Source organism: Odocoileus virginianus, chromosome 9 (genome assembly GCF_023699985.2).
Source record: "Odocoileus virginianus isolate 20LAN1187 ecotype Illinois chromosome 9, Ovbor_1.2, whole genome shotgun sequence".
Taxonomy (NCBI): Eukaryota; Metazoa; Chordata; class Mammalia; order Artiodactyla; family Cervidae; genus Odocoileus; species Odocoileus virginianus.
Genome location: NC_069682.1, coordinates 33,618,624 through 33,644,385, shown reverse-complemented (window position 1 = coordinate 33,644,385; position 25,762 = coordinate 33,618,624). Strand labels below are relative to the sequence as shown.

The 25,762-nt window shown below is 39.3% G+C and overlaps 1 long non-coding RNA gene across 2 annotated transcripts in view; it reads left to right on the top strand.

The window, feature by feature from the left end:
- LOC139036615 (uncharacterized) overlaps nucleotides 1-25,762 on the top strand; it is a 64,935-nt gene that overhangs the window by 26,483 nt on the left and 12,690 nt on the right. Inside the window, exon 4 of one of the 2 annotated variants that reach the window (XR_011489436.1) lies at nucleotides 25,076-25,221. The exons of the other annotated variant lie outside the window; for it this stretch is intronic. This is a non-coding gene — a long non-coding RNA (uncharacterized lncRNA). The remainder of the gene's footprint in view (nucleotides 1-25,075; nucleotides 25,222-25,762) is intronic. 2 annotated transcript variants of the gene reach the window in all.

Sequence of the window (25,762 nt, the reverse complement as noted above, 5' to 3'; positions counted from 1 at the left end):
TTTGAGATCTGTGGGATCATCCTGTTACCCTCCAGCCCACCTTGTCAGCTCACACAGTTCCATGTTTTTTAATCTATTCTTTGTAACACCTCATTTTATGGTAACAAATTCTGCATGAGTTGTGAAAATAATAGAAAACATTTACACTGGCTTAATCAACAAAGGAAATTGGCTCATTTAAAAACTTCAGAGGAAGAGCAGGTTTCAGGCAAGGTTCAGAGATCCAGTGTATAGTTGCACAGTCTATGCACTGCTCAAAGGTGCCTGGGCAAGGAAGCAAGTGGGAGCTGGATCCAGCTCACAATCCACATGCCCAGGCATGGAGCTAGGTCTACCTGGAGGAAGGGGTGCTGTTGTATTCACACAAAGGAGCCTCTGTTAGCAAAGCCATGCTCCTACAGATGGGACTTTTCCAATTCATCCACCCAGAAGTACTTTAAGTCCAAACAGTGGGAACCCTGCAAACCCAGCAATATCAGCCAAAGGTCCATTTCTTTTCCCCTGTCTTTTCTACATTTTCCTTATGTTAGCAACATCCATAGGTTGATTCTACCCGTGCTCACCAGGGAAAGCCCAGCATTAACTCAGTCATCCTTTTTCTTGCCCAGTGGGAGACTGATTCCCTGATTACCGACTTTCTTTGAGAGTATTTTGTTTTTGTCTTTTTAGGGTATTTCTTTTAGTGGAATTGTTTGTTCATTCATTCATCTACTGAAAGATATCTCACTGTTACTTTTATTTCCATTCCCGTAATGACATATGGTGTTGAGCATCTTTTCATATAATTATTTGCCATCTGTAATCTTCTTTGGTGAGGTGTCCAGGTCTTTTGCCTATTTTTCAATGAGTTGATTTATCCTCTTACTAATTTTAGAGTTCTTTACATATGTTGAATGACAGTCCATTACCAGATGTCTTTTATAAATATTTTCTCTTAGGCTATGGTTTGTCTTTTAATTCTCTTGACATTATCTTTTGCAGAGGAGAATTTTTTAACGAACTCTTCCTAATGAATTATCTTTTTCATAGATTGTGCCTTTGGTGTTAAAAGTTGGTTTTTTACTGTAGGAGTTAGAAAATTCTTTATATATTCAAGACTACTCTTTTGTCATATACATGGTTTGCAAATATCTTCTCCCACTTTGTAACTTAAAAAAATCTTAATATGGTCTTATGTAGAGCAAAGACTTTACAAATTTTGATGGAGCTCAGTTTGTCCATTTTTTCTTTTAGAGATCAAAGTTTGGTTTCAAATTTAAGAACTCTTCAGAGATGCAAATGATCATCTCCTTTTTTTCTAAAAGTATTTGTAGTTCCATATTTTACATTAGAGACTATTTTAGTGACCAATTTGGATCAGTTTTTGTTTTAGGTGTAAGACTTAGATTGAGATTTTTTTTCCCCTCATCTCTGGATGTCCTATTGCTCAAATAGCAGCTGTTGAAATGCTGTCTCTCCTCAATGGAATTGCTTTTGCAACTTCTCCAAAAATCATTTGAGCATATCTTTTTTCTCTTTTTGGAAAGGACAATTCATTTTTTGTAAGCTTTGATTTATAACATTATCTAAGTTTCATGTGTATGATATTATATTTCTACTTCTGTATGCCCTACAATTGGAGAAGGAAATGGCAACCCACTCCAGTACTCTTGCCTGGGAAATCCCATGGATGGAGGAGCCTGGTAGGCTACAATCCATGGGGTCGTAAAGAGTCGGACACGACCGAGCGACTTCACTTCACTCACTTCGTAATTTATCACTGGAGAAGGAAATGGCAACCCACTCCAATATTCTTGCCTGGAGAATCCCATGGACGGGAGCCTGGTGGGCCGTGGTCCATGGGGTCGCAGAGAGTCGGACATGACTGAAGTGACTAAGCAAGAGAGAGATACCCTACAATACAACATGCTCACCACCAAAAATTTAGTTTCCATCTATATGGAAACTGACCACACAGTTGATTCCCTTTATCTGTTTCACTTACCTCTTCATCTACAGTGTTCTCTCTATCTATTGTATCTATGTCAAATTTCTTTTAATACATTAAACCCAACTGGTGCCATTGGCAGTATCAAGGGAGAATTTAAAATAATTATTTTGAAATTGCTCAGTTTAGATTGGAACCGGTTGAATCTGATGATAATATGTCATCCAAGAAGAAATGACCTATGTGCAACTGGAATAATGGAATTAGGGCTCATTTGTGAAGTTGAATATCAAGCTTACTAATCTTACCACTTTTAAAAAGAGAATTTGCTTTCTTTCTTTTTGCTCATAGTGTTTTACCTAGATTGAGTGTAGTTTTATTATGGTGAAACAGAAATCAAAGTTAATACCTGGCTTACTCCTCTCTAGGTTGTGTGTACAATCATACATAGGAAGGAAAATTAATTTTCTCTGTACAGTTCAGAAAGTCCTTTTTATCCTGCTGTTACTTACTTAGGCTATGAATGCAAGGATACATTTCAGAGAGAAGCCAAAGCTGAAATACTTTGTTTTTTCATTGAGGTATAGTTGATTTACAATGTTGTGTTGGTTTCAGGTGTCCAGAAGAATGATATACATGTTCTTTTTCAGATTCTTTTCCATATTACATTGAATATAATTCCCTGTGCAATACAGTTTGGACTTGCTATTTATCTGTGTTGTATTTAATAGCTTATATCTCTTAATCTCACATAGTAAGTCCCCTCCATACAGATGAATCCATTCTGAGAGTGCGTTCTTAAGTCCAATTTATTCGTAAGTCCGACAAAGTTAACCTAGGTACTCAACTAACACAATCAGCTATATAGTAGTATACTGTAATATGTTTATAATACTTTTCACTCGAGTAACACATTAAAAAATATATAACATTTAAAATCTTACAGCACCTTGACAAGTACAATGAAAAGTACAATAGTACAGGACAATAGCTGGCATCCAAGGGCTGATATTGAGTGAACAGGCAAGAAGAGTTACCAACCAGAGGAGGGACAGGAAGTGGGAGATGGTAGAGCTGAAGTATCCAAAGTGGTAGATGGAGGGGGAGCAGCAATTTTGCCCACACCTGATGTTGGTGTCACAGGTTCTGGTTCCTTGCAGCATTCAACTACAGCTGCCCTCTTGAAAAAATGCTCTAGTGATGTCTGGGTTAAATAGCTTTATTTTTCTTACCATAGGTGACATGGTAGCACTGGATTGTATTCCAAACAGCTGCTACAACCTTTTGTACCACTTTACATTTGGGTTCTGTGCCTCAAAATTGAGCAGTGCCTCCTCAAATAAAGACAATCCCTTCGCCATTTCCTGCTCATAAATCTGTTCAGTTCTTCGGTTGCTACTTCTTCCTCTTGTCTTTCTCCATCCTTTCTCTGAGTTTCCAGTTCCTTCTTGTCTTCATTAGTAAGTCCTCATGTTGCCCAGCAAGAAGTTCAGTGAAGCTGTCCTCTAGCAGATGTAGTACCACTTTCTTGCTGAGGGTTACTCAGTTGCTGAAGACCTCTTCGGACCCCTCATCCCCCTTCTCAAATCCACGAAAATTGTGAATGAGCTGCGGGCAAAGATTATTCCAAGCCCCATTTCGTGGTGATGGTGATAACTTCACACCAAGCAAACTCAAGTGTTTTTATGGACTTGTAGGTGTTAGAGTCCTTCTAAAATTGTTGCAAGATTGTTCCTGATTCATCAGTTGCCTTCACTGCCTGATGAAAAGTGTGACATATATAATATATCTTGAAAGTCTCTGCAGTATAACTCCCTGGTCCATAGGTTGGATGAGCAACATAGTACTTGATGGCAGATGAACTACTTTGACATTGGGATGAAAGTCGTCCCTGAATGGGGGTGGCCTGGATCATTGTCAAGCAGCAAAAGAATGGTAAATAAGATGTTCTACTCCAAGCAATATTTCTCTACCTGCGAGATTAAGTGTTGGAAAAACCAGTCCTGGAAAATGACCTGTGTCACCGGGGTTTGGGGTTACTCTTCCACACAACAGGAAGAGAGCCCATGGCTGTATTTTTAAGGGCTCTTGGATTCTCTGAATGATGAACTAAGAGAGGCTTCAGCTTCATTTCGCTGGAAGCATTGCCACCAAACAAGAGACTTTGCCTGTCCTTTGCCACTTTATAGCCTGGCATCGACTTTTCCTCCTTCCTGATGTAACCTTGGTCTGGCATCCTATTCCAGTACAGTCCTGTCTCATCCACCTTAAAAACCTGCTTGGTTAAATATGCACCTTCATCAGTAATTTCTCAAAGCTTTTCAGGAAATTCTCGGGCAGCTACCATATCTGCACTCACTGGCTCGCCGCTTACTTTTACGTCATGAAGGTTGGCTCCTGCCTTGAACCATATAAAACCAGCCATGGTTGGGCATTAGAAGATAAGCCCTCTGATTCTTTGCTGTGTTTCATCTTCAAGTCTTCATAAAGGCTTTTAGTTTCCTCTTGAATCAGCATTAAGCTGAGCAGGACTCGACATTGATGCTGACTCTGCCTCTGCACCCTGAGAAGTTTCTCCATCTCCTCCATCACTGTTCCACACTTCTTCAATATAATTGTTGACATCATCAGCATAGCAGACTTCACGTGTTCCATGATCTCGCCCTTGATCTTTAGAATCATGCTGATGGTTGAACGATCCATATTTGAAAAATGCATGACGACTCCCATCTTTTCATCTTGCTCCACTCTCTCATTTTCACTTTTGTTTCCATTGTTACTGCTTTGCTTCAGGATGTGCTGGGCTTGGAAAAAAAGACACTGTACTACTGTACTTTATACGGTCTGTACAATAAAGTACACAAAAGTATAACCACTTGTAGAGGATGCACTCACATGACAATGTATGTCAGACACATGAACTGATTTACGTGATTGGACAGGGAAACACGCATTCGCATCTTTGAAAGTTTACAACATAAAGGTTCAGATGTAGGGGACCACTGTATTCCTAATGTAGCCTTTCCTCCACTTTTCTCTTGGAAAACCGTAAGTTTATTTTCTATGTCTGTGAGTCTGTTTTGTAAATAAGTTCATTAATATCATTGTTTTAGATTCCACATATAAGTGATATTATGTGATATTTGTTTTTCTTTGACTTTACTTAGTGTGATTAGGTCCATCCATGTTGCTGTAAATGACAGTATTTCATTCTTTTTTAAGAAAGCAGTATTCCATTGTGCATGTGTATGTGTATATGTATTATGTGTGCATATTTTATGTGCTGTGCTTAGTCGCTCATTCGTGTCTGACTCTTTGTGAGCCCATGGACTGTAGCCCACCACCCTGTGGACTGTAGACTGCCATGCTTCTCTGTCCATGGGGATTCTCCAGGCAAGAGCACTGGAGTGGGTAACCTATCCCTTTTCAAGGGGATCTTCCCGACCCAGGAATCGGACCAGGGTCTCCTGCATTGCAGGTGGATTCTTTACCAGCTGAGCTACCAGAGAAGCCCCATATGTGTATGTATGTGTGTATATATATAGATATATACATGCATAATCTTCTTTATCTATTTATCTGTCTCTGTAAACTTACATTGTTTCCTTGTCTTGGCCATTGTAAATAGTGCTACTGTGAACTTTGGAGTGCATATCTATTTTTGAATTATAGTTTTTGTATTTTCCAGATATATGCCCAGGAGTTGGATTGCTGGATCATATAATAACACTTTTTAGTTTTTTAAGGAAACTCCATACTGTTCTCCATAGTGACTGCAACAATTTATGTTCTCACCAACAGTGTAGGAGGATTCCCTTTTCTCCACACCCTCTCTGGCATTTATTATTTGTAGGTTTTTTGATGACCATTCTGAGTTGTGCGAGATGATACTTGATTATAGTTTTGATTTGCATTTCTCTAATAATTAGCAATGTTGAGCATCTTTTCATGTACCTGTTGGCTGCCTGTATGTCTTATTTGGAGAAATGTCTATTTGAGTGTTCTGCTCATTTCTTGATTGAATATTTTGTTTTTCTGACATTGAGTTGTATGAGCTATTTGTATATTTTGGAAATTAAGCCCTTGTCAGTCTCATCATTTGTAAATATTTTCTCCCATTCTGTATGTTGTCTTTTTTTTGTTTTTGGTTTCCTTTGTTGTGCAAAAGCTTATAAGTTTGATTAGGTCCCATTTGTTTATTTTTGCTTTATTTCTTTTGCCTTGGGAGACTGACCTAAAAAAACATTGCTACAGTTTCCCAGTCAGGGAATGTTTTGCCTATGTTCTCATCTAGGAGTTTTATGGTGTCATGTCTTACACATGAGTCTTTAAGCCATTTTGAGTTTATTTTTGTATATAGTGTGAGGGAGTTTTCTGACTTCATTAATTTACATACAGCTGTCCAACTTACCCAACACCACTTGCTGAAGGGCCTGTCTTTTCTCCATTGTATATTCTTGCCTCCTTTGTTAACTGTAAGTGTGTGGATTTATTTTTGGGCTTTCTGTTCTGTTCCATTGATCCATATGTCTGTTTTTTTGTGTCAGTAGCATGATATTTTGATTATTGTAGCTTCATAGTATTTTCTGAAGTCTGGGAAGAGTTATGCCTAAAGCTTTATTCTTTTCCCCTCAGAATTGCTTTGTCAACTCTGGGTCTTTTGTGGTTCCATATACATTTTAGGAGTATTTCTTTTATTAATAGTTCTGTGAAAAATGTCATGGGTAATTTGATAGGGATCACACTAAATATTTAGACTGCTTTGGGTAGTATAACCATTTTTAACAATATCAATCCTTCTAAAACAGTGGTATGAGATATCTTTCCATTTCTTTGCATCATCTTCAGTTTCCTTTATCAATATTTTATAGTTCTCAGTGTATTAAGTCTTTTAGCTTCTTGGTCAGGTTTATTTCTTGATATATATATGTTTTTATTTTTAATGCCCTTTTAAAGGGGATTTTTTTTTTAACTTTCTGTTTCTGATACTTCATTGTTAGTGTAAAGAAATGCAACTGACTTCTGTATGTTAATCTTGTACCCTGCTACCTTGCTGAGTTTGTTTATCACTTCTAATAGTTTTTGTATGAAGTCTTTCAGGTTTTCTATATATAGTATCATGTCATCTACATATAATGAAAATTTTACCTCTTCCCTTCCAATCCGAATTCTTTTTATTTTTTTCTTCTCTGATTGCTGTGACTAGGACTTCCAATATTATGCTGAATAGAAGTGGTGAGAGTGGGCATCCTTGTCTCTTTCCAGATTTTAGGAGAAAAGCTTTCGGCTTTTCACTGTTGAGTATTCTTGACTGTTGGCTGTGAGTTTGTTATAAATAGCTTTTATTGTGCTGAGTTATGTTCCCTCTACACCCCCTTTGGTGAGGTTTTTATCATGAATGAATGTTGAATTTTATCAAATGATTTTTCTACATCTATTGAGATGATCATGTGGTTTTTTAATTTTCTTTTGTTGTGGTATATCACATTGGTTGATTTGTGTATGTTGAACCATCTTTGTGACCCTGGGGTAAAACCAGCTTGATCCTCTTTATGCGTTGTTGGATTTGGTTTGCTAATGTTTTATTGAGGGTTTTTGCATCTGTATCCATCAAAGATACTGGCCTGTAACTTTTTTTTTTTTTTGGTAGTATATTTGTCTGGTTTTAGTATCAGGGTGATGGTGGCTTCATAGAATGATTTTGGGATGGTTCCTTCCTCTTCAGTCTTTTGGAAGAGTTGAAAAGGATCAGTACAAGTTCTTTGTATGTTTGTTTGAATTCCTCCCTGAAGGCATCTGGTCCTGGGCTGTTGTTTACAAGGTGTTTTTGTTTGTTTGTTTGTTTAGTTACAGAGTTTGTTTCACTTCTAGTGATCAGTCTGTTCAAATTCTATATTTCTTCTCCATTCAGTTTTGGGGGGCTATATGTTTCTAGAATCATGTATGTATTCTGTATGCTTCTAGAATCAGTTGTTATTTCTCCTGTTTTATTTCTTCTTTTTTCTTCTTGGTGAGCCTGGCCAGAGGCTTGTTGATTTTATCCTTTTAAAACACGAGCTCTTGGTTTTACTGATTTTTTTCCCCTAATCTCTGTTTTACTTATTTCCTTCTTGATCTTTATTATTTCCTTCTTTCTGCTGACTTTGGGTTTGTAATTCTTTTGGATGGTAGGTTAAGTTGTTTATTTGAGTTTTTTTCTTGTTTTTTTGAGGAAAGTCTATACTGGTGTGAACTTCCCTTTTAGGACTGCTTTTCTCCATCTCATAGATTTTATATGGTTTTGTTTTCATTGTCATTTGTCTCAAGGTATTTTTAAATTTCCTCTTTGACTTCATCACTGACCCATTGGTTTTTTTAGTAGCATGTTGTTTAGTCTCCATATAATCTTTTTTTTCCTCTTGTTTCTGTTTGTGTGGTTGATCAGTTAAGCATGTTTTTTTGTGAGTCTATTTCTGAGTTCTTCATTCTGTACCATGGATCTGTGTGTCAACTCTTCCATCAATACTACACAATCTTGATTACTATAGCAATAAAGTAAGTTTTGAAATCAAGTAGAATAATTCCTCATTCTTCTTTTTTTTAAAAAAAAAAGTCATTTAATTCCCTTGACCTTCAATATAAATTTTGCAATAATTTTGTCTATACCTAGAAAAGTCTTGCTGGGATTTTGAAAGGAATTGCATTAAACCTACATATCAATTTGTGGATAACTGATGTCTTTACTGGGTTGAGTCTTGTAGTCAATGAACACAGTATGTTTTTCCATTTATTGAGGTCATCTTTGATTTCTTTCATCAGTATTGTGCAGTTTTTGGCATACAAGTGCTGCACTTGTTTTGACAGATTTACACCTAATATTTTAAGTGATTATAACAGCATTAGATTTTAATTTTAGTGTTCATGTGTTTATTGCTAGTCTACAGAAATTATATTTAATCTTTCTCTTATAATCTGTGACTTTCTTGAATTTCCTTAGTTGTTCTAGTTCTTCTGTAGAATCTTTGCAATTTTCTATGTAGACAATCATTTCATCTGCACGTAGGGACAGCTGTATGTCTTCATTTTCTATCTCTATGTCTTTTATTTCCTTTTCTTGCCTTATTGCTCTGAATAGAACTGCTAACACTATGAGAGTTGTCAGAACAGACATCCTTACTTTGTTCCAGGTCTTAAAAGGAAAGCATATCATTTATCATTAACTAGGTCTTTTATCATTAACTAGGATGTTAACTGTAGTTTTTAATACATATTCTTTATCAAGTTGTGGAAATTTCCTGCTCTTCCCTTTTGTCTGAGAGATTTTTTTTTTAGTCGTGAATAGTTGTGGAATTTTATCAAATACTGTTTCTCTATTAGTTGATATGATCATTTGATTTTTCTACATTAGCCTATTAAAGTGCTGGTCCATTGATTAATTTTTGAAGATTCTACCAACCTTGTATCCCTGAAGTAAATCCCACTTGATTTTGTGTATATTCTTTTTAGGTTCCTAATATTTTGTTAAAGGCTTTTGTAACTATGTTTATTTTGTAACTATGTTTAACATACTTTTTGTAACTATGTTTATGTTGTAACTATGAAAGCTGTAGCTTCCAGTAGTCATGTATGGATGTGAGAGTTGGACCATAAAGAAAGCTGAGCACTGAAGAATTGATGCTTTTGAACTGTGGTGTTGGAGAAGACTCTTGAGAGTCCCTTGGACTGCAAGGAGATCCAACCAGTCCATCCTAAAGAAAATCAGTCCTGAATATTCATTGGAAGGACTGATGTTGAAGCTGAAACTCCAATACTTTGGCCACCTGATGTGAAGAACTGACTCACTGGAAAAGACCCTGATGCTGGGAAAGATTGAAGGTGGGAGAAGAAGGGGATGGCAGAGGATGAGATGGTTGGATGGTGTCACCGACTCAATGGACATGAGTTTGAGCAGGTTCCAGGAGTTGGTGATGGACAGGGAAGCCTGGAGTGCTGCAGTCCATGGGGTCACAAAGAGTTGGACATGACTGAATGACTGAACTGACAAGAGATATTGGTCTGAAGTTTTTAAAATTGTATTTCTCTGGTTTTGGTGCCAAGGTAATAATAGCTTAATAAAATGAATTGACAGGTACTCTTCTCTCTCCTGTTTTTTGAATGAAATTGTGTAGAACTGGTGTCAGTGTTTTACAGCTTTTTTCAGTGAAATGATCTGAATCTGGAGATTTCTTCTTGCTTGTTTTAAATTTTTGAATTCCATTCTCTGTTATAGGAGGTGTATCAAAAAAGATCTTGCTGTGATTTATGTGAGAGAGTATTCTGCCTATGTTTTCCTCTGAGAGTTTTATAATACCTGGTCTTACATTTAAGTCTTTAATCCATATTTTTGAGTTTTGGTGTTAGAGAATGTTCTAATTTCATTCTTTCACATGTAGCTGTCCAGTTTGAGACTTCTGTTTAATAGATGGTTTATTGGGAAGTATGTTATTTAATTTCAAGTTCTTAAAGATGTTCTTCTTTTAAACATTTTGTTACTGATTTCTAGTTTGATTCTATTTTGGTTAGAGGGAATATTCTAATGATTTCCATTCTTTTAAAATTTGTTGAGGTTTCTTTGGTAGCTCAGGATGGCATATGTTGCATGGATGCTTAAGAAGAGTATGTATTCTAACACTATTGGGTGGGCAGATCTGTAGATATGGGTTATATCTTGCTGGTTGATAGAGTTTTCAGTTTTAGTCATTCTGTCAGTTTCTGAGGTAGGGATTTTGAAGTCTCCAGCTGTAACAACGGAGTTATCTACTTGTACTTTCAGCTGTCTGTTTAAGTTTCACATAACTGGAATCCTGTTTTTTGGTTCAGGCACATTTTGGATTGCTAGATCTTGGTGGATCAATCCTTTTATCATTATATAATGCCCTCCTTTGTCTCTGGTAATTTTCTTTGCCCTGAGATCTATTTTATGTTATTAATTAAGCCATCCTGCTGGTATTTAATTAATATTTACATATCTTTTTCCATGCTTTCAGTTTTACTCTGTCTATATCATTATATTTTCTTCTTGAGCCACAGTCCTTAAAAGCTATGATCCAATCATGTGATGCTTCTCCCATATTCCTACCCCTGCACCTTCAGTAGCCACCCCTCTGCTCTGGATAACTCTGCTGACTGTCTTCAAGTGTTGGCTAGGATGCCTTCTTTTAAGAATACTTCCCAACTCCACACATCTAGCTTATGTGCCTGTGTCATGTGCCATATTATTATGCAGGAGTATACCTAGTGAGAAATTGACCTCAGCCCACTCATGGAAGGCACTCTGACCATCATGGACTGGAGGGCTGGCTTATAGTCATTCATCCTCCACTGGTGATAACCCCACTTAAAGATGACCTTAACTTCAGTTATATTTGAAGATTAGAAATTAACACTTGTTATTAAGATGGAAGAAAATCTATTTAAATATGAGTAAGAAACCTGGAATTTTAATTTTTATTAATTCACCTGAGGGTGTGTGTGTGTGTGTGTGTGTGTGTGTGTGTGTAGGGGAGGGGGCTTGAAAATACACACAAATAAGACATTAGCTTCTGATATCTTATTTGTCTATATTCCCCCAACCAGTACATTTTACTTTATACTATTAACTTGGTGAAAATGTAAGTTTGGGTCAAATTGAGAGAGGGTTTTATTTGCTTTATTTTTTGCCTGCCCTGGGTCTTCATTGTGACATGAAGGCTTTCTCTAGTTGTGGTATGCAAAGGCTTCTCTGTCGTGGTGCATGGGCTTAGTTGCCCTGTGGCATGTGGGATCTTAGTTCCCTGAATAGGGATCAAACCTGCCTCCCCTGCATTGGAAGTTGGATTTTTAACCATTGGACCACCAGGAAAGTCCCAAGAGTAAAAGGGTATTATTTATAGGAGTGTCAAAATTCACTATCTAGACAGACTTTTTTTATTTGACTTAAGAGCAGAAATTCACACATCAGGAGTATAACGAAAAAAATAAAATTTTTTTTTTTCATTGTGCTCCTGGCAACAGCCTGGAATAATTCTGCAAAAACTCCAGCTGTAAAGAAAGTCACTCCGACTACGTCACGTCATCTGAGCCCCTGCCACTGCTTTGTGCTTGGGCGTTTTTCACCCACCTGGTTCTGATTGCCTGAGCAGGGCTTCCATTCTATGTGGGAGACATGAGGCTTCCCTAGCCTCATTTTACAGGACACGCCAGATGTATGGTAGATACAGGCTCTGGAGGGTAAAGAATGGGTGTAGCAAGCCCTTCCTCTTCTTGGGTAACTATAGCCCACCGTCCTATATGCAGATCAGTGGTTCTCTCGGTGTGGTCCCTGGACTGGCAGCATCAGCCTCACCCAGGCACGAGTTTGAAATGCAAATGCCCGGGCTCCACCCCAGACCTCCTGAATCAGACATTCCAGTGCAGGGCCCAGAAATCCATGTTTTAACAGACTCTCTAGGTAATTCTGCTGCTACTACCATGGGGAATGGGGAGCCCCCCTCCTTCCCTAATCTCAGGCACCCCAGATCAGGAGTGGAACACAGGTCCTGTGCTTGCCTAGTTAATGTCAGGACTTCATCTGAGGCTCCCAGAAGACTCCTGTTCTTCCAACTGCCTTGGACTCAGTTCCTTGTACAGCTGGTTTGTAATCCCAAATGGAGAACCTGTCTGAGAGTGAAGCCAGTGAGTGGAAGAAAGCCTCGTGAGCTGGGCCAAGCCCTGCGCCTTGGGCAGAGAGAACTAGCTCCTGATAATGCTGCTGGAGCCCGACATCCAGTACACTCAAGCCAGCTCTGCCGTGGGCTATCCAGATAGAAACGCAGATTACCTTTTTACTGAAGCCAGTTTGGCCTGCATATCTTGACACTAAAGACTGAAGGAATTCTAAGGAATACAACATGCAAACACTATGCTAAGCCAGTCAGTGAAGATAAGTGTTTTTTTAAAAAAAAACAAAACACTAATGAGAACTCACTCATAGCAGAGAACCTTCTCTCCTGATTTATGGATAAAATTAAGGACACTTGGACACTCTTATCAACATGGCCCTTTTCTTCCTCCTTTCCCAGATACAGTGATAACTCCTGGGGAGGGCTTCCTCACCCCCGAACCTATGACCCTCTGCCTTCCTACACCTCCCAGGACCTTGCTTCTTAGGTCACTCTTCTTCCTGTTGTATGCCCACCTCTCCATCTCTGAAGCCTCCTTGCCATAAATATACTCAAAATTCCCCTTCTTGGAGTATGGTCCAGTTTAACCACCACGTCTCACTCAAACCTTACAAGTAAAGTAGCATCAGTTTACTATTTTCATTGTCTCACTTCCTAATGTACTTCAGTTTGACTTCTCTCACCACCACTTACTTGAAAATGTTTCCATTAGGATTACCAGTGCCCAACCCACGCTGGATCTAATGGATAATTTCTTAAGTTCTTGCTTGTGTTTGACATCATTGGTCATTCCTTTCTTGATATCTTCTAATTCTTTGACTTCTATGATACCACTCTTCTAATTCTGTCCACAGTTTTGGCTTTTCCATCACTGCCTCCCTTATTACTCCCTCTTCCATGTACCTGGCGAAAGTTTGCCTTATCTAGGATTCTGTTTTTAGCACATTATTCCTTTCCTCTTACATGTTCTCCAGTGGATGCTTTTATCCATTCTTCTCTCTCGACTAGCACTGTGTTCCATGGATTCTAGAATCTGGATACCTATCCCAGACTTCCCCCTAAGCTTCCACCTCTGACAGCTAACTGTCCACTTGTCTCACATTCAACAGGTCCAAAATGGACCCAGTAATACTCCCCCAGCCCTATCGGATCTTCCTTCTATTACACGTTTTCTAGTTCAGTTGGCAACACACCACCACCCAGTCACTCAGCTTAGAAACCTGGACCCTCCTTCTTCTTGACCTCTCACTTCTAATCCAGCATGCATCCTACAGATTTTGCCTTCCAAAGACTTCCAGAATGTTTCTTACCTCCATCTTCACCACTTCTCCACATCCAAATCATTGTTTGCATTATTGTCATTTTCCCCATGGATTAGGTCTTTCTTTTTCTGTTCAAATTAAGCATCTTACAAGCCTCCAGAATGCCTAGTTTGGAAATGTACCCAAGCAAAACTCCACTTCCTCCTAGCCTGTGCAGTTTCCTTCATTGCCTCCTCACTGCCAACGGTGTTTCTCAGATTGTCAACCAGATAGTATCCTCATCAAGCTGACCTGAGCTGCTTGTGACAGTGCTGACTCCTGAACCTTAGAACAGTCCTGCCAAATCATATTCTCCAGCGGCTGCCTAGAAATTTTGAGTTTCCCCACATGTATCTCAGTGATACACACACTAAAATGTTGGAACCTTTGGCCCAATGATACACAGGACCCTCCTGATCCTGGCTCTTGCTTCTCCCATCTACTTCTTTCTCACTGTTCACTGACTTTAGCTGTATGTTTTTATTGTCCTAAATGCCCTTATTTTGCTACACTGTGTCGCATTTGATGATTTTACTCATGCCTCTGCTGAAACACCCAGATCCTGCCCCTCACTCCACACCCCGCTTGCTTGGTTATCTCGTATTTAGTCACTGAGATTTTAGCTCATGTCTCCTTTCTTGCAGCAAGCCTTAATGTCTTATCCTCCCAATCTTCTTCTCTCCCTCAGCTTTCCCCCTTCTGTTCAGCAGGCCAAATCTTCTTTTAAGCTTCCCTGTGTATATCTCCATTATTGCTCTTATGAAGGTTCCTAAAATGCCCGATTTGTGTGCCCCTTTCTCCCTCTACAATGTGAGCGCCTTAAAGACACGGGCTGTGTGCCATTCAGCTCACTAGTCCTCATCCCAAGCACAGGCTGGTAGGCAGCAGGCACTCACAGGTTTCTTCCATCAATAAAGTGTGCATACTTGTTCTCCCTACCCTTGCTAGCTGTTTCTCTGCTACAGAAATGGGAAATTTGTTAATAGTATAAACAGACAGAGGGGCAGATGGTAAGAGAGCAACGAGGAGGTGGAAGGTGGGAGTAATAGTTAGTGTTAAGAATGAACCAGAAGAGAAGATGCTCGTGGAAAAAGGGACCATTACGGCCACTGTAATGGTGGAGAAAGGAGATCATGCGCTTCTGAACACAGAAGGCAGCAGAGAAGGAAGAAGTAATTTTCCTCTTCTCCTAGTTTATTGAGAGTTTTTGTTATGAAAGGGTGTTGAATTTTATCAGGTACTTTATTTGCATTTATTGAGATGTCCATGTGATTTTTATCCTTCATTCTCTACTATGGTATATCACATTAATTTTCATATGTTAAACCGTTCTTGTATTCCATTGATAAATCCCACGTGATTATGGTGTATGAGCTTCTTCATCTGCTGCTGAATTCATTTTGCTAATATTCTGTTGAGGCTTTTTATATCTATATTCATTGGGGATATTGGTCTGTAATTTTCTTGTAGCATCCTTGTCTGACATTGATATTGGAGTGATTCTGTTCTTATAAAATGAGTTTGGAAGTGTTTCCTCCTCTTCAGTTTTCTGGGAAGAGTTTGAGAAGGATTGGCATTAATTCTGCTCTAAATGTTTGGTGGAATTCACCAAGTGAAACCATCTGGTCTTGGGCTTTTCTCTGTTGGAAGACTTTTGATTATTGATTCAGTCGCCTTGCTAGTTATACATCTGTTCACACTTTCTATTTTTTGTGATTCTGTCTTGGTAGGTTGCATGTTTCTAGGAATATTTGCATTTCTTATGGGTTATGTAGTTTGTTGGTATATGTAAAGGCCATTTAAGAAAAAAAATCCATTGCGAATCTAATCAATGGTTAAAAAGTGAAAGTTTTTCCATTAAGATTAGAAACAGGATAAAGATGCCCACTCTCACCACTTATATTAAACCTAGCACTGGAAGTCCTAGCCAGAATATTTAGGCAACAAACAAACAAAAGCAGAAATATAAAGGTGTTAGCCTATTTCAGGCTGCTCTAACAAACTAGCACAGACTGGGGTGATTTATAAACAGCAGAAATGTTTTGCTCATAGTTCTAGGGCTGTAAGTCCAAGATCAGGGTGACAACATGATCAGGTAAGGGCCCTCTCTGGGGTTGTGGACTTCTCATTATTATTCCCACATGATGGAAGAGGCTAGGAAACTGTGGGATTTCTTTTGAAGAGCCCTAATACCACTCATGATTTTCCATCCATACTTAGGACCTAATCACCTCCCAAAGGGCCCACTTTGCGGGTTAGGATTTCATGTGAATTTTGAGGAGACCCAGACATTCAGACCATAGCAAAAAGGCATCCAAATTGAAATAAGTAAAATTGGCCCTGTATGTGGTGACATGATCTTATATATAGAAACCTAAAGACTCCACACAGAAAAACTGGGAGAGCTAGTAAATGAATTCAGTTAAGTTTCAGGATATAATATCAATCTACAAAAATCAGTTGAATTTCTGTACACTAATAGCAAACTGAAACAGAAATTAGGAAAACAATTTCATTTACAATAACATAAAAAAGAATTAAATAGTTAGAAATAAACGTAAGACATTGAAAGACTTGTACACTGTAAACTATAAAGCACTGATGGAAGAATTAATGACACAAACAAATGAAAGAGATCTTGTGTTCATGGACTGAAAGACAACATTGTTAAAATGTTCATACTACACAAATCTATAGATGAAATGCAATTGCTATTAAAATCCCAATAGTATTTTTTTACATAAAAAAATTCTAAAATTCATATAGAATTGAAAAAGACCCAACTAGGAAAAATGGTCTTAAAAGAGAAGAACAAAGCTAGAGACATCACAACTCCTGATTTCAAAATGTATTACAAAAGTTTAGTAATTAAAACAGCATAAATACTATATATATGTATATATATACATACACACACACACATATATATCAGTGGAACAGAATAGAGGGCCCAGAAAAAAATCCACAATCTTGTTAACTGATCTTTAATACATGTGCCAAAAATACACAAAAGTTTAGTCGCTAAGTCATGTCCGACTCTTGCAACCCCATGGACTGTAGCCTGCCAGAGTGCTTTGTCCATGAGATTCTCCAAGCAAGAATACTGGTATGTGTTGCCATTTCCTTCTCCAAAAAATACACAATAGAGAAAGAATAATCCTTTCAACAAATGGTGTTGGGAAAACTGGATATCCACATGTAAAATAGTGATATTGAACCTTTATCTGACACCATGCATAAAAATCAACTCAAAATGGATTAAAGATTTAAGTGTAAAACCTGAAACGATAAAACTCCTAAAACAAAACATAGGGGGAAAGCTTCATGACATTGGTCTTTACAGTGATTTCTTAGATGACACCAAAAGCACAGATAAGTGGAACCACATCAAACTTCAAAGCATAACAAAGGAAATCCAACAGAGTGAAAAGGCCACCAGTGTAATGGGAGAAAATATTTGCAAATCATATATCTGATAAGGGATTAGGTTCCAAAATATGTAAGGAACTCTTACAACTCAATAAAAAAAATCTTGATTAAAAAATGGTCTCAGGACTTGCACAGACATTTCACCAAAGATTTACAAATGACCAAAAGTATATGAAAAGATATTCAGTGTCACTAATTATCAGGGAAATGTGAATCAAAACAAAAGAGATAAGAATTGTGGAGAATCAACTCTTGTACTGTTACTGGGAATGCAAATGGTGCAACCACTATGGAAAACAGTATAGAGGTTCCTCAAAAAATTAAATATAGAACTACCATATGACTCAGCAATCCACTTCTAGCTACTTATCCAAAAGAATTGAAATCAGGATCTCAAAGAGATATCTTAATTTCCATGTTCATAGCAGCACTATTCACAATAGCTAAGATGGGAAACAAATGTCCACTGATGGAAGAATGAATTTTTTTTAATGTGATATATACATAAAAGGCTTCCCTGATGGCTCAGATGGTAAAGAATCTGTCTGCAGTGAAGGAGACCTGGGTTCAGTCCCTGGGTCGGGAAGATCCCCTGGAGAAGGGAATGACAACCCACTCCAGTATTCTTGCCTGGAGAAGTCCATGGACAGAAGAGCCAGGTGGGCTACAATCCACGGGGCCACATAAAACAGCATGTTATTCAGCCTTGAAAAGAAAGAAATCCTGCAATATAAGATAACAAGGGTGAACCTTAAGGAAGCTATGCTAAGTTAAATAAGCTAGTCACAGAAGGATATATATTGTATGATTCCACTTTGAGGTATCTAACATAATCAATCTCCTAGCAGCAAAGAATAGAATAGTGGTTGTCAGGGGTTGGGGAGAGGTGGAAATGGGGGATTACTAATCAACAAGTATATTTTAGTTTTCCAAGATGAGTATTAACAGTATTGGAGATCTGTTTATAACATTGTGCCTATAGATGACAATAGTGTATTGTAAACTTTAAAATTTGTTCAGTTTAGTTGCAGTTGTGCCTGACTCTTTGTGACTCCATGGACTCCAGGCCTCCCAGTCCATCACCAACTCCTGGAGCTTGCTCAAACTCATGTCCATTGATTTGGTGATGCCATCCAACCATCTCATCCTCTGTCATCCCTTTCTCCTCCTGCCTTCAATCTTTCCAGCATCAGGGTGTTTTCCAATAAGTCAGTTCTTCGCGTCAGATGGCCAAAATATTGAAGCTTCAGCTTTAGCATCAGTCGGTAGGTTTTAAGTGTTCTTACCACAATAAAATAAGAGAAAAAGAGAGAGAATGTAGGATGAAGTTAAGAGATTTCTGATAGGATTCAGTGGCCGAACATCCTAGTTTTCTATTCCTCAGGAATGCTACAAACTTAGTAGTTTAAAACAATACTCATTTTGAGCTCACAATTCTGTAGGTCAGAAGTCAACGCAGAGTCTCACAAGTCTGAACTCAAGGCTTCCGCAGGATTCACTGCTCATCTCACTTGGAGCTTAGGGTTCACTTCAAGCTCAGTGGGTTGCAGGCAGCATTCAGTTCTTAGTTTGAAGACTGAGGTCCTAGCTTCCTTGCTGTCAGCCAGGGGCTGCTCTCAGGTCTTAGAGACTAATTGCATTTACTGTCTTGTGGTCCTCCCCACTGTCAAAACCACTAACAGGGAATCTCCTCAAATCAAATCCTTCTCACACTTCAAATCTTTGTTGTTCAGGAAAAGCAGAGTTACTTTTTAAGGGCATACTTGATTAGACCAGGGTAAATCCCACCCCCCCTACTTTTTTTTCAAAGGCAACTGATTTGAAACCTTAATTGCATCTGCCACATGCCTTTCTAGGCGCACCTAAATTAGGGTTTGGTTGAACAACTGAAAGTGTAGGTACACCAAAGGGTGGGGGTTCTGGGGGTCTGCTCCACATTTTGCCTAACACAGTGGAGAGGTGAGGGTAGACTGGGAGAATTCTGGCTGGAGACACTGGAGGGAGCCTACCCTAAAAGAAATTTTAAAGGTTCTAATGAACTCTAATAGTTTTTGCTTATCTGAGTTGTTTTTTTTTCTTAATCTCTCCTATTCTAAATTATTATCTTGTTCAGTAGATAATCCTAGGGTGCAGATTTTTCCCTTTCAGCATTTTATGTCTGGCCACTCCCTTTAGGCCTGCAGTTTCTGCAGAAAAAGCTAATAGTCTTATGGGGAGTCCCTTGTATGTAACTCTTTTTCTCTTGGTGATTTCAGAATCTCTCTGTAACTTTTGCCATTTTAATTATGTCTTGGTGTGAATGAATTTATATTCACCATGTTTGGGACCCTCTGTGCTTCCTGTACCTGGATATCTGTTTCCTTCTTCAGTGAAGTTTTCAATCTAATTTCATCAAATACATTTTTGACCCCTTTCTCTCCTTCTGGGATCCCTATAATGTGAATGTTGGCACCCCTGATAGTGTCCCAGAGGTCCCTTAAATTGTTCTCATTTTTTAAAAATTTGCTTTTTTGCTCTTCTGATTGGACAGTTTCCACTGTCTTCCAGATCACTTATGCATTCTTCACTGTCACCTTTTTGTTGCTGTTCAGTCACTCAGTCCGACTCTTTGCGACCCCATGGACTACAGCACGCCAGGTTTCCATGTCCTTCACCATCTCCTGGAGTTGCTCAAACTCATGTCTATTGAGTCGGTGATGCCATCCAACCATCTCGTCCTTTATCATCCCCTTCTCCTCCTGCCTTCAGTCTTTCCCAGCATCAGGGTCTTTTCACCTAGTCTACTGTCTATCAGGATCTCTATCACCTAGTCTATGATTAATCCCTCCTGTTGTATTCTTCCTTTATGACTGGTCTTTTTTCCATTTTCTAGTTCCTTGCTAAAGTTTTCACCGTGTTCATCTATTCTTTTCCTTAATTGAGTTAGCCACCTTATTGCTGATGCTTTGAACTCTGTATCTGGTAAATTATGTATTTCTGTTTCATTAGGTTTTCCTTATTGTTTCAACTGAAACAAATCCTTCTGTCTTCTCATTTTGCTCATCTTTCTCTGTCTGTATGAATTGAAGTGAGAGAGTTACCTCATCCAGCCTTGAAGGGATGTGCCCATAGGGGAGTGTCCCCGTATAGTCCGCACGTGCCCTATAGCTTTGGTGGGTGAGCTGGAAGAGGTGAGCACCATTCACGCTTCCTTCCGGGTGTGCTGGCACCTATTATCTTGGTAAGAGGTGGGACTTGACATGGATGGGCCAGAGCCATACTAGCCAGGCATTTGTGCCAGGGCTTCTCCTCTGGTCAGTGACCAACCTCGCCCATTGCGGAGTTGCTCAGGTCCTCAGTTGCTGGAATGGAAGTCCTGAGGGTCTGGTGAGAGATGACTCTGTTCCATCCAAGTGCGATCCTCCTGCCTCCTAGCATCAGCACCTTTGTCCCAGAGGAGTAGTGCTGGAGCAAACGGGCTGGAGTGAGCACTTGGTGTATGGACAGTGCCCGTCCTGGCCCCAGAGTCCTGGGCCTCTCTCTGAACCTCATTCAGATGCAATTCCAGGCGCAAGCCAACTCCATCCGTCCCCTCCCTGAGCACCCCCTCGGCCTTGCCAGCTCTCATGCTAGTGTGGAGCCGTGCCTCAGGGCAAATGGGGCCTGAATGGGCGCTTGGCTCAGGCTGGGGCATGCTGCAGGGTGGTTGGGGGAAACTGGCTAGAGTCCTGTGCAGTTGCAGTCTTTCTGCACTTTGTTTCAGTAGGCAAGTCTCTTCACAGGTGGACTCTAGGTTTCTTACAGTCCTCCTGTTAGTCCCACTGATTTTCAAGCCAGCTGAGGCGACTCGTCTTCCCAGTGTCAGACCTCAGGGCTGAGGTGCAGAATATGTGGCTCGAAGCCCTCGTTTCAGGGAGACTCTCCACCCACGTAACCCTCATCTTCTGTGTCCCCTCCCAGGGACACAAAGTCTCAATCTGATCACTTCCCTTCCTACCTAATTCCGTGTGGATTTTCTTACAGCCTTGGTTGTACAGGGGTGTTTCTGCCAGTCTCCAGTTAGTTGTCAGTGAGAAATGTTCCACGTGTACATGTACTTTGGGGGTGTTGATGGGGGGAGGCGAGTCTGTCCTCCCACTCTGCCACCTTGATCTCCTTCTTTTTGGATTTACCTGCCATGTCTCAAGATTTTTCTAAATTTTCATCCTTATGCTGTTAAAATCAGAGAAGGTAATGGCAACCCACTCCAGTACTCTTGCCTGGAAAATCCCATGGACAGAGGAGCCTGGTAGGCTGCAGTCTGTGGGGTCGCTAGGAGTCGGACACGACTGAGTGGCTTCACTTTCACTTTTCACTTTCATGCATTGGAGAAGGAAATGGCAACCCACTCCAGTGTTCTTGCCTGGAGAAACCCAGGGATGGCGGAGCCTGGTGGGCTGCCGTCTATGGGGTCGCATAGAGTCGGACATTACTGAGGCAACTTAACAGTATCAGCAGCAGCTGTTAAAATTGTGTTCTGGGAGAGTCTATGATCTTGTATTTAGGTATGCAATAATGTCTCTTCTCTTAATTCCATTACCTAGTTTTGGAAAATATTTTAAACTGTAAAGCTATTTTCTTCTGCAGGAGCCTATTCGTAGCAGCAGTATATGCAAGGATACTACTTGATGCTCAAAATGTGTGTGTGTGTTTGTCTGTGCGCACTCAGTTGTGTCCGACTATTTGAGACCCATGGACCATAGCCCTCCTCTATCCATGGGGTTATTCAGGCAAGAGTACTGGAGTGGGTTGCCATTTCCTCCTCCAGGGGATCTTCCTGACCCAGGAGAACCCACGTCTCCCGAGTCTTCTGCACTGCAGGCAGAGTCTTTACCACTGAGCCACCAGGAAAGCCAAGTGCAAAGAACAGATACCTTCTAATATGGTAGCGAAATTTCAATGTAACTTGATGCTCAGTCAAATATTAATATCAAAACATAATATTTTAAAAACACCTCATGAGCTGTAAAGCTCAAAGTGTGCGACATAAATGGGATCTATGTGGTCATCTGTCTGAAGCAGCAGTATTCACTCCCTGTCATACTTAGTGTTCCTTGTCTATAAGAGATTTTGTCCCAGGAACTTCCCTGGTGATCCAGTGGTTAAGAATCTCTGCTTCCACTGCAGGGGGCGTGGGTTCAATCCCTGGTCAGGGAACTAAGACCCCACATGGCACATGGCGCAGTAAAATAAAATAATACAATGGAACCCCATTATAATAAAAGGGAGAAGGAAAGAAATCAATGGAGAATAAAATAGTTCATACTATGAGATATAAATGCTGAAACAGCAGTCCTCCAAAGACAGCAGTGATCCATGCATAGGGTAGGTTCACACACTGGGTGTGTCCAGACATGCCATGCAGGAGACTCTGACACCATGAGTGCTATTGCCATTAGTGACATGATGTTCCAAAATAGTGAAGAAAACTTGGTAAAGTTCTGAAAAACTGAAGTACAGTCTTCCTTTGATTTACATGGTAGCGCATTCCTGGAAAAGTCAGTGTATATTATAACCTAGCCAAAATACCACTCATGTTATTCTTTCCCGAGTTGCTTGAGCCAGTGTTTATTTTTTTCCCCTTGAAAAGCTTTTAAGGCAACAAGTTTTCCTGAGCTCATTTTTCAGTCCTAGTCCATAGATTCTGATAGTTATGTTGTTATTCTCTGAATCTACAATTTTATTTTTAATTCCTCCATCATCAGGATGTTTTGTTTTCTTGTTTGAGTTTTTCTGAGAGGTCTGTTTTGGTGTCTACTGGTTATTTGCTTTTAGTTCTATTGGACTGTGGTCATTAGATGTGATCTGAAGTACTTAAATATTTTGAAATTTAATGAGGCTTTTCTTGTGGCTTGCTTTAGGATTGGGTTTTGTAAATTCTCAGTGTGGCTCTTGAACCAAAGGTGTAGTCTGTTTGCAGGAAAAAGCATTCTTTCCATCGCTATGAGATCAGCTGAGGAGTTGTGATATATGGAATTTTTTCAGGGCACTGCACTGGGTTTTCATTGTGGCATGTGGGCTTAGTTGCCCTGTAGCATGTGGTATCTTAATTCCCCGACAGCGATCAAACCCACATCCCCTGCATTGGAAGGTGGATTCTTAACCACTAGGCCACCAGGGAAGTCACTATATGGACCTTCTATAACCACTTCTTTTCGAGGTCTAAGAGAAGTATTTTAAAGATGACCAAATAATGTGGTTTTATTGACTGCACTCCTCAAGGTTTTACTCTATGTCTTTAATGCTCTTCCTTTTTTGGCTTATACCACTGATTACTAAAGAGTGACTTCTGGCCCCAGCTAATAAGCATTGACCTCAATTTTGATATTATTATCGTGTCTTCTGCTCTCCTTTTGTTTCCATCTGTCTTGCATTTGCATATTTTTACCAATCCTCTTACTTTCAATCTTTCTCTTCTTAAAGAATATGGTTGATGTCCATTTTTGATGTAGGTGAAAAAAAGATCTCTTACTACATGAGTTTATGCCATTAAAATCTGTAATAAGAGACCTGTTTGACCATTTTTGTCTTCTCATTTAATGGAGTCTCTGATTCCACTTTGCATTTACTTTCAATTCCACAAATAATTGCCTTCAAATACCTAAAATATTTTAACTAATATTTAAGCATGTTTGTTTTTGTCCTTCTTTCTTCCATCTTTAGCTGTTTTGGTATCATCTAGGTTCCTAACAGCAATATATTTTATTTTCCTCAGTTATTACTTTATGCTATATAGCTTTCATTAGCATGTACAGTAATTATATTGTTTTGTAGCCATTATTATTTAAACATATTTCTATTTTAGGTCTTTTATCTGTTTAAGTGGAGCTGATGATCACAAACAGGTCACCTACTACTAACAAGCAGAGTGCCTGGCACACGGCAGGGGCCTGACAAATAGAACTTTCAGGTATTACTAGTGCCCGGGTCAAATTTAAAAGTCACAGAGATATCCCTTTACCAAAATTGTAGACTCACAACCATGATCAATTTGTTGTTGGCAGAAGCCAACACAACATTATAAAAAAAAATTATCCTTCAATTAAAAATACATTTTAAAAAAAGAACATTGTCTATTCAGTAATTAGAGGAAAGAGGTCCCAGGATTTTTTCAACAGCTCAGTGATGTTATGGATTTAGGATCTTTTCTTTTATCTACTCACTCATCTAAGATTGGCCTTTATCATCCATTGATTTAGGGTTAGAACTCTGGCTGTCATCTTGTTAAGCACCACAATGTAATAGAAGCATCTCAAACAGGAGGAATGGGGGCAGGAGCATAGAGGATTTTCATCTCATGCAGGTGTCTGTTTAAACCAGGGAAACAACTCAACTCACAGCTCCTCTGACAGACATTACCTGGAATCGAGTGGCTGGACCAACTCAGATCAATCCTGGCAGAGATGAGATTATCACAACTGATTAGACAAATCATGCTCCGTCATTAAGGACTAGGACTCAGACAAAACAGAAAAATTGCATATTATGCTAACTTTTTTGTATGCTTTTGATAATCGTCATTGTTTGAAGTTCAGTTCAGTTGCCCAGTCATGTCTGACTCTTTGCAACCCCATGAACCACAGCACACCAGGCTGTTTGAAGATTAGCCCACAATAGAGGCATAGAGAAATCAAGAGCTATCTGACTAAAGCAACAGTGTTCTGAGAAAACTCTTTGTAAATTGCCTATGCATAAAAAGGATGAATAATCACTCCTAATTACCAAATCTCACCTATTTCCAGAATTGGCTCAAGTTATAGCAACACTAGCAAGCACAGTGCAGTGAAAACATCCTGGTGTTGGAGGAGCTTGACCACAATTGAACCCTGATCCTTACTCATCACCTGTTACCTTAGGCAAGGCACATAAGCCCGCACTTCTATATAAGGTACTATATTTCCATATAAGGTACTACCTCCATATAACGTAGTTATGAGGATTAAATGAAACTGTATACAGATCCTACAGATGTCTGATGATTAATATGACTATTTTATCTGGCAGTGTGTAGCCCATGTAGGTATATGTGAATAAGAGCTGTTATAAAAGTACAATATTCCTTGCCCTCCAGATAACTAAGTGCAAGTGAGCAAGCACCTGGAAAGGAGGTGTGGCAGCCTAGGAAAGGGCATGAATACAGTTAAGGGACACTTCTTTCAGTTGATATCAGTTATATTCCCTATCAGTGGCTGAACATAAAACTTGGTTCACTTTCCTGTTGAGGACCACCTAATTAATTTGGGTTTATCATTTGAAAGTAATGGAATTTAAAAAAAACAAAAACAAAACAAGAAAACTGGTCATAGAAATTATTTAGGAAGCTCCTTGTGAATTTACTAATGTGAGGAACTATTTGTGTGGTAATTAAGAGTATTTACACAGCTACTTTTAAGTTGTGTGATATATGAGGCTGATCACTGTGTAAACAA